Source organism: Anomaloglossus baeobatrachus, chromosome 2 (genome assembly GCF_048569485.1).
Source record: "Anomaloglossus baeobatrachus isolate aAnoBae1 chromosome 2, aAnoBae1.hap1, whole genome shotgun sequence".
Lineage (NCBI taxonomy): Eukaryota > Metazoa > Chordata > Amphibia > Anura > Aromobatidae > Anomaloglossus > Anomaloglossus baeobatrachus.
Window position 1 is genome coordinate 580,825,628 of NC_134354.1, and position 9,493 is coordinate 580,835,120.

The following is a 9,493-nucleotide window of genomic DNA, read 5'->3' on the forward strand; positions in this document are numbered from 1 at the left end:
GTTAATGTTGCTTAACCACCAAACCCACGGACACAAACTTTTTTCCCCTTTCCAACACACCTGTTCCCCTTTCCACCAGCATCTGTCCTTTTTCAACTCAGTTTGTATATGACCAAAAGTGCAACTCTGCAGAGACACCGTACTCAACGCTGTCTCAGCACAGCAGCCAGCCCTCGGTCCCTCAGATGTGGACAAGTAAGACCATTTCCTCCTATCGATGAAAAAGCGCTGAGATTCACTCTGTGCACCACTGGTGTTTAGTGGAAAAGCAGATGTAAGATTGCGTACCACCTTCTGCAGGAGTTATTTCGCAAAATTTTGTGTTTAACCGGGGATCTAACAGTGTGGCAACCCAGTAGTCAGCATGACTTGTAATTCGTACAATCCGAGGGTCATGTTGTAGGTAGTGCAGCAAGAAGGCGCTCATGTGTCTTGAGCATCCAGGAGGACAAAGTCCTTGGTGTGTTGGTGGCAGAGAGGTGAGAATCGTGCCTCCTTCCTCTGCCCTCTCCCCACAACCTCGCACAACCAAAATGTGAGCAAGCTCTCACTCATCTGCTGAGTCTTCCATGCCCATCGCCAGTTCGTCCTCCATTTCTTCCTGGGCTCCTGCACCTTCCTCAACTGTTATGTTGATACTATGCTCCCTTGATAATCCCTCTCCCCCACCGTACCATGACTGCCGACAAGGTGCCGCTGAACGTCTGGACCTTGTAGATCTCGTTATCCCTTCCGCATATGACTCCTCCAGTACTTCCTCCCTTCCTCTTGGACCAACACCTGACTCCGAATAATACTTACAGTGTGTTCCATCATGTAGATGATCTAAATTGTCACGCTGAGAATGTCATCGCCAGTGTTAAACATCTGCGTCAACATTTGTAAACTGTGTAGAACGGTGCATATGTCCTTGATCTAACACCACTCCAGCAGCGTGATCTGCATCACCTCAGGATCAAGTTAGCCCAGGGTATACGTCATAACGTATTTCAGCTGGGCTCTGCGGTGCTGCCACAGACGCTGCAACATGTGCAGATTAAAATTCCTGCATGTCGGAACATCGCATTTCTGACGTTTAACCGCCAGACCTTAAGACTTCAGGAGTGATGAAAGTTGTTGAGCTACTGGATGCGAACGATGGTAGTGAGCACATAGCAAGCGTGTAGGCCGGGATGTTGTTTTAAAAATTACTGGAGAATCAGATTAAACACGTGAGCCATACAAGTCACGTGTGTCACATTGGCCTGACGAAGGCACGCTGCCATGTTTGCATCATTGCCGCACACAGCTGTTAAGTCACCACCGTAGTCCACTATGTTAATTTGTACTCCTGTCGAAAGGTGACAACGTGTTCCTTTCGTGCATAGTGCTGATGATGGGAGAGGAGTCGACGCCAGCGGCGCAGGTGGACACAGGCTATGCTCACCCACTGGGATGCGTTACCTTGACAGATGCAGAACCACAGGCTGAATGCAGGTGGTGGGTATCTCACAGATGAAGTACCATCATTCAGCTACAACCAATGGGAAGACACAACACCCTTTTTTAGGCCCCTCCTGTCTGAAGACCACTGCCAGACATAGCTATGAACCTCTGGTTACTGTTACCCCCAGTTTAGTTTTATGAGTTTGTGTGCTTGTTACCTGACTACTTTTCCTGCTTGCTGTTTAGGTACCTCTTTGCCCGATTTGCATTTCACCTCTGCTTGTTTTCTGATTAAGTCCTGTCCCTCCCATTCTGTTCCTCTTCCTCAATTAATGTTTTGACCCTGCATGACTACTATTCTCTGGAACTGCAGCCTTCCACAGGTATTGATCAACTTGGGCCCTGTGTCATTCAACATCACTGTATAGGGATTAAAGGGTTTCAGGGTTCTGGGGGTCCAGCTTTGTGAGTGGGTTTCCTCTAGCCTATACTTTACAGCCCGTCTGAGTGTGTCAATCCAGGCAGGCGTTACACCGTGCCCTCGACAGAAGGACATGTAGGCCGGGACAGTGTTTATAAAATTGCTGGAGATTCGGATTCAACACGTGAGCCATACAAGGCACGTGTGTCACATTGCCCTGAAGAAGGGCCGCAGACTGTTTAGCATCATTGCCGCACCCGGCATTCCCTGGCTGCTGGTTGAGTGGAGACAACCATTGATGAAACTCGGTCTCACTCTACAGAGCTAACCGTCCACAATTCCTCAGCAGTGTCTCACATTTTCCCTACATTTCAAAGTAAACATTTGACCGCCTGATGGCCTTGAGCTCTGCTGCCAGCAAAGTAAGGAGGTGTGTGGGATTCCTTGGGCGCAGTTACAAGGAAGGGTGGCCTGACCACACAGTGTTTGGGCTGAGGTGCAGGAACAACACGAGGTTGATGAGGCAGAAGCAGTGGAGGAACTTGTACATACAGAGGAAGGATTTAAACACACAACTCGTGGGGACGGAAAGACTTGTACAGTAGACACTTCTCCATCTATCACCATAGTTACCCAGTGCCCAGTCAGCGACATGTAACGCCCCTGTCCATGCTTACTGTTCCAAGTATCTGTGGTGAAATGCACCCTGTCACACACAGAGTTTCTCAAGGAAGCGGTGATGTTGTGTGTGACCTGCTGTGTTAGCGCAGGCACCCCTTTCTTGGAGACGGAGTGGCAAATGGCCATTGGCTCTTGGGGCACTGCAATGGGCATAAGGTCTCGAAAATCCTCGGTGACAAAAGGGTGTAAAGGCAGCCTTTCTGTAGCTAACAAGTTTGAGATGCCGAAACTAAACCTCTTAGGCATGTCATGCACTTCGAAAATCATGTAAAAAACAGCGAGGGGACTCCAACCACAGTCTCCCTCGTTGCCACTAATTGGGCCACACACACCCCACTTGACTGGCATCAGTTGATGCCCCTTTTCAAAATGAAACAGATGCTTTGCATGAAGCACTCTCAAAAATACGCATGCCTTTCGCCTCCCCTGGATGAGCCAGGGGAAGAAAAGTCCTCTGAGAGCCATGACTTGTTCATCTTGGTTCTTTTTTCAAAAGCGAGGGGACTCCAACCACAGTGTCCCTCGTTGCCACTAATTGGGCTACACACACCCCACTTGACTGGCATCAGTTGACCCCCCTTTTGAAAAAGAAAAAGATGCTTTGTATGAAGCACTCTCAAAAATACGCGTGCCTTTCGCCTCCCCTGGCTGACCCAGGGGAAGAAAAGTCCTCTGAGAGCCATGTCCACATTGTCAGTGGACAGACACGTGTGCTTATCTGCCAGCAGACCCCCAGCAGCACTGAAGACAGGTTGAGAGAGAACGCTGGCTGCAGGACACGACAAGATCCCCAAGGCGTACGTGGCAAGCTCAGGCAATTTATCCAGATTGGAAGCCTAAAATGAGCAGGGCTCAAGTTGCACAGTAATGGCATCGATGTTTCCTTGCATATACTCATATCTGTGTCTCCTCCTCTTTTTCCTTGTCCAGCTCTTTTGTTTTCGCATGAGTATATGTCCTTGTCACTTTCCCATGTGTTTGTGTTGTGTTGTGAGTTGTTTATCACCTTTTGGACACCTTTGAGGGTGTTTTGTAGGTGTTTTTATGTATTTGTGATTGCCTGCCATAGTTTCCTATGCGGTTCTAGTTCGGTTCGTCGAACATTCGCCGGAACGAACCCGAACAGGCGAACCGAACTCGAGCCGAACCACGACCGGTTCGCTTATCTCTAATCCTGTTGTTCATTTAGGATTTCTTCTTTCATTAGTTTTTTAACTGTTTGTTACTAAAGACTTCTCCAATCTGTGCATTATATCAGACTTTGCCCTGAGCAGTTCTTGTCATTCTTTATAATACCTAGACATTTTATGTAATGCCTAGGAAAAGTATAGAACAACGCAGATATTTCATACCTTGCCTAAAAACGACAGGGATTGTATGCATTGCCTAGGTATTCTATAGAATGCCGGGTTTTCATACTGTACATTGCCTGTGATATATACATGTTTTATTCCCAGTCATGTGTATGCATATATATGTACTGTACACATCTGAAATGACAATCTATACAATCAACCAAACAACCGAAAATTTGAAACAACGTTTTTGTTGGAACTACTCCAACACTTTTATATATAGAAACTTTTTTTTTTTTTGCAAAAGAAAAAAAAAACAACGCATTTCTGATAAAAAAAAGTGGATGCTACTATAAATACCATGAATAGTGTTTTTCTTTACTTTACTTAGAAGTGTTCTATTATTTCGTTTAGACCATCTAAGTGGAGGATTTGCAATTTAAAAATCCAATAGGATTCTTTTTTATTTTGTGCATTTATCCTATTCAAAGAATATGATGGAATCTATTCTATTGGAGTGACCTTGAACATCTCAAATTTGCCCCAATGTTTGGAGGTTATGTGTCTCGACAGACTTTGCATCATAAACTATTTTTACTGTTGCTGTTACTATGAGTGACAATTGCCATTCATAAGGGCCTGTAAGGTCTGTGTTATCTGGCCAAGATACTTGGTGGGGGGTGAAGAGGATTAATATATTTATATTTCACTTGTATATAAGCTCCAGAATCTAAATGAAGGAACTGAGAGCAATTTTTAATATAAAGTATTTTTCAATGGCTTTTCAGACAAGTATGATTCTTATGCCGGCGTCACACGGTACAATATATCGGGCGATATGTCGTCAGGGTCACGTCGTTAGTGACGCACATCCGGCATAGTTTGACATATCATAGCTTGTGACAGCTATGAGCGATGGTGAACGAGCAAAAATACTCACCTTATCGTTGCTCGTTGACACGTCGCTCATTTTAAAAAAGTCATTTCTTCTTCTGTGCGCCGGTTGTTAATCGTTCCCGAGGCAGCACACATCGCTATGTGTGACACCCTGGGAACGACGATCACAGCTTACCTGCGTCCCGCTGGCAATGCGGAAGGAAAGAGGTGGGCGGGATGTTTACGTCCTGCTCATCTCCGCCCCTCCATTTCTTCTGGCCGGCCGCTGTGTGACGTCGCTGTGGCGCCGAACGTCCCTTTCCCTTCAGGAAGTGGATGTTCGCCGCCCACAGCGAGGTCGTCCGTGAGGTAAATATGTGTGATGGGGGTTAACGACTTTGTGCACCACGGGCAACTAATTGCCTGTGACGCACAAACGACGGGGGCGGGTACGATTGCTCGTGCGATCGCACGATAGATTGTCCCGTGTGACGCCGACATTAGTCTGTTTTTATTTTTAACATTTTTTTTTCTACTAAATACTAATCCATACTATACTTTCTTATGCCATCTAAAAACCTTTAAACCAAGTTATATGACTTACTTTTTATGATTATTTTTATGATTATGCATTTAAATACAACTTTTTGTTTGATTATGCACTTTTTCTCATTATTCAGCAATTGATGACTTGAATCTATCTCCCTACTTTTTAGATAATGGTACCATCATAGTCTAATTAACCATTTAGACTTCACATTTTTACACCTATAGTATTCTCTATATTTACTGTATTCACCTATAGCCTGAATTTTACTGGTCTTTTTCAAATTTTCTTTACATAGTAATGTTTTATTTTAAAATACATATCTTTTTATTTTTGCTTCTTTACTTTACATTTTAGAACCAATTTTTATATTTTTCACAAATTATATTACGTTATGGATTATCTCTTTTCCTATTTTTTAGCTTGTCCCCTTGGTTTTGCTTTGTTTTTATTATTGCAGGCTAGGTTGGGAACTGATGGCTAAGGATATTGGAAAAATAGGCTGCATTTTCTGCATCCATCCTTATTTTGTCATATTTAAAGGGAACCTGTCACCAGTTTTATGGCCTATAATCTGTGGCCAGCACCAGTGGGCTCTTATATACAGCATTCTAACATGCTGTATATAAGAGCACAGGCCGCACTGTAGAACATAAGAAAAACACTTTTTAATACTCACCTAAACCAGTCGCTCCGGTGTTGAGGCAGATCAAACTGCGCTTGCGCAAGACCTCAGTGCCGGCAAGTGTGTAGGACGTAGATGCGTCATGCACCATGGCTTCAGAAGATGAAGTAGCAAATTGGTCGAAAGAGGAGGCACAGGTACCGGAGAACAACGCCAACTATCTGTTCATCAGCACCAGAGCAACCGGTTTAGGTGAGAATTATAAAGTCTTTTTATGTTCTACAGCGCAGCCTGTGCACTTATATATAGAATGTTAGAATGCTGTATATAAGAGCCCACTGGTGCTGGCCACAGCTTATAGGCCACAAAACTGTTGACAGGTTCCCTTTAAAGTGAAAATTATCAAAGTATGTGGAAAGTAATCCTGGAAAAATCTACTAAAAAGGATGCAGAATACATACAATGCAATTCAGAAATAAAATGTCCTAATATTTGACCTAATTCTGTGTGAAAAATATTATTGGATAAACTGTACAAACTATCCTAGACAGCAAACATATAATCATAGGCAACATGATTACTTTTTCCAGATCATATGAAACAGAATAAAAATATGTCCTGTACAGTTCTATTTGTTTAACTTTTAATACAATGCTCACTCAATAAATGTTTGTAAATCCAAACAATATATTAAGACCAAACACAAAATAATTAAAAGGACTTTTCATATATTCAAACACATAAAAAATTAAAATATCATTCCTGCATTGGCATCGTTGAAATTTGCCAAAAAACCACTGCAGCTAGGAATAACTCAGTGACAGAAGGTGAAGCCAAGCTTTTAACAAAATTGCTAACAGACAGCAATTTAGCAACAAAGTTTCAATCCAAACCATGATTTAATTTTAAAAGTAGCAAGCAGACATATTTATTTAAGCATTTCATAGAATTTATATTTTATATATATATATATATATATATATATATATATAAAAATATGTATACGCAAGTAAAATATATCTTTGTACCGTGTTAGCCAGTAGAGATCAAAAAAATTGTTTAAAAGAACAGAAAGTCCTCAGTGGTTGATACCTTTTAATGGATAACTGAAAAGATGGTAATAATTGCAAGCTTTCGAGACTACTCAGGTCTCTTTATCAGGCATGGTATAACACAAAATCTGAAGAGTCACATATTTATACACAACAGGACTGCCCGGACCAGACCCTAATCAAAGGACAATAAAACTTTCACACTGAACTGCAGCAGTATTTATGGCCCCACAACAGTTTGCCCCCTGCCATAGTGATAGTTCTGTTTCATATAACTTGTTTGTTTTTTTTTTTGTTTTTTTTTTTACTGCACTATTCTAAGTCCTGTTGTGTATAAATATGTGACTCTTCAGATTTTGTGTTATACCATGCCTGATGGAGACCTGAGTAGTCTCGAAAGCTTGCAATTATTACCATCTTTTCAGTTAGCCATTAAAAGGTATCAACCACTGAGGACTTTCTGTTCTTTTAAACAATTTTTTTTATATATATGCACACACTTGAGATCTAAATTAGACAACAAACACACAGTTTCTTAATTGTTAAGGTCATTGTATAGTCCTATGTGGTTATATCCTAACATGAGTAAACTAGTAGTATTTTAAGCTTATTCCACAAACTGAATTTATTCCAAAGCACAAAATAAAAAAGTAAATGAGATAAGATAAGTGAAAGAGAACACTGATTAAAATGGTCCTAAGTGTGTCATCTACATACAAAATTGGGAGGTATTTTTTGATGACATTACCAATTTTATAAAAGTCAGTACTATAAGCAGTAGAGAAAACCACAGGTGAACAATCTTTCAAAACTGTTAAATTGGGTTTTTTTGGTTGCAAATACTGTTCCCTGGTTTTCTCATCTGTTTTTTCTTTTGCTACATTAATGGTTTTGGGCAAATAACCCCTCCTTTTAAAGCGTCCATCTATGATTTTACACTGATTTTCTTATGTACTGGACGTGGATGGCAACTAGTCGCATAAAGTAACGCATTGCCTGCTGTGGATTTTCTATAGATGTCACACTCCACTACTCCATTTTCCAAATCTGCACTCAGATTAACATCCAGAAAGGGAATGGTTACTGTATTAAATTGAAAAGTGAATTGTATGTTGCAAGGGTTATTATTTAAATATGCAAAAAATTTTTTTTATGTTCTAAGTTTCTCCATCCCAAGTCACTATCACGTCGTCTATGATGTCTAAAAACAGTGTAAAATCATAATGGACGCTTTAAAAGGAGGGGTTATTTGCCCAAAACCATTAATGCAGCAAAAGAAAAAACTGATGAGAAAACCAGGGAACAGTATTTGCAACCAAAAAAAAACCAATTTAATAGTTTTGAAAGATTGTTCACCTGTGGTTTTCTATACTGATTATAGTACTGACTTTTATAAAATTTTTAATGTCATCAAAAAATACCTCCCAATTTTGTATGTAGATGATACACTTAGGACCATTTTAAAAGATGGCGTTAGGTTCGTTTCCAAGCCAAACAAGACTTTTGCAAATATGGTTGCCCCTAGCGACCACCAGAATAAAAATAAAAATGTCAAAATAGAAGTAATAAAAATCAACAGGATTGGTTGCCCACGGTTGGCTCCTATAAATGTGGACAAAAAAAACTGCAGACTTTGTCTCAAGTGTGTCTGAACAGGAATTTAAAATTCAAACATTAATAAATTGTGGATCCAGTGGCGTGATTTATGTTGTGACCTGCACACAATGCAAGATTCAGTCTGTTGGCAGCATGTCACGCCCACTAAGACGCCGCATATGCGAACATGTTTATGATGTCAGTCACACTACTACACGGACTTTATCCGCAGTGTCCAAACATTTTCAGAGCCAGCGTGGGGGTAACCTGGAATTTTTAAAGGTTAGCGCAGCTGAGAAAATTCTTACCAAAACGGAGTGGTGATATGGGGGAAATTTTATTGCGCAGAGAGGCTAAATGGATTTTTTATTTAAAACCAGAATGCCGACCGGCATGAATGTTAAAAACGAGATTGCTAATGTCCTCTAATTATTCCACCCTCTTCCCTCTTTGGAACCATGCGAATGCTATGTACTTTGATTGTTTCACCACTTCCTGTTCTTTTCTTTATAGTGACATGTCATTTTGCATAGTGTTATCTAGACTAAGGACGTATACGTCCGAAACGCGTCTCCAAAAGACACTGCTATGATGCTTTTTTTAATCTTGATATGGAACTTGGAATTTTAATGTTTTTTGAATAAAAATTCAATTTTTTATGAACACTGGAACTGGATGCTGGATAATTTTTCCTCTGAATTTGGTGTGACTACCTAATCTGACGTGTCCTTCACACACGTGGCCAGTTAAGTGGTGACCAAAAAACGCTAATCGGAGGAACGCTCGGCCTGACATGTCTTACACACATGGCCGACAGGGCGCTGTCGCAGCAGTTATCCTCCAAGCTGACGTGTTCCCTACACATGTGGTCGGATTAGCGCCCACTCCACTGAAACGCTAACTGGGTTGTCGTTCGGTTTGACATGTTCCTACACATGTGACCAGTTCCCAGGTATCCTGGGTTATCTTTGAGTC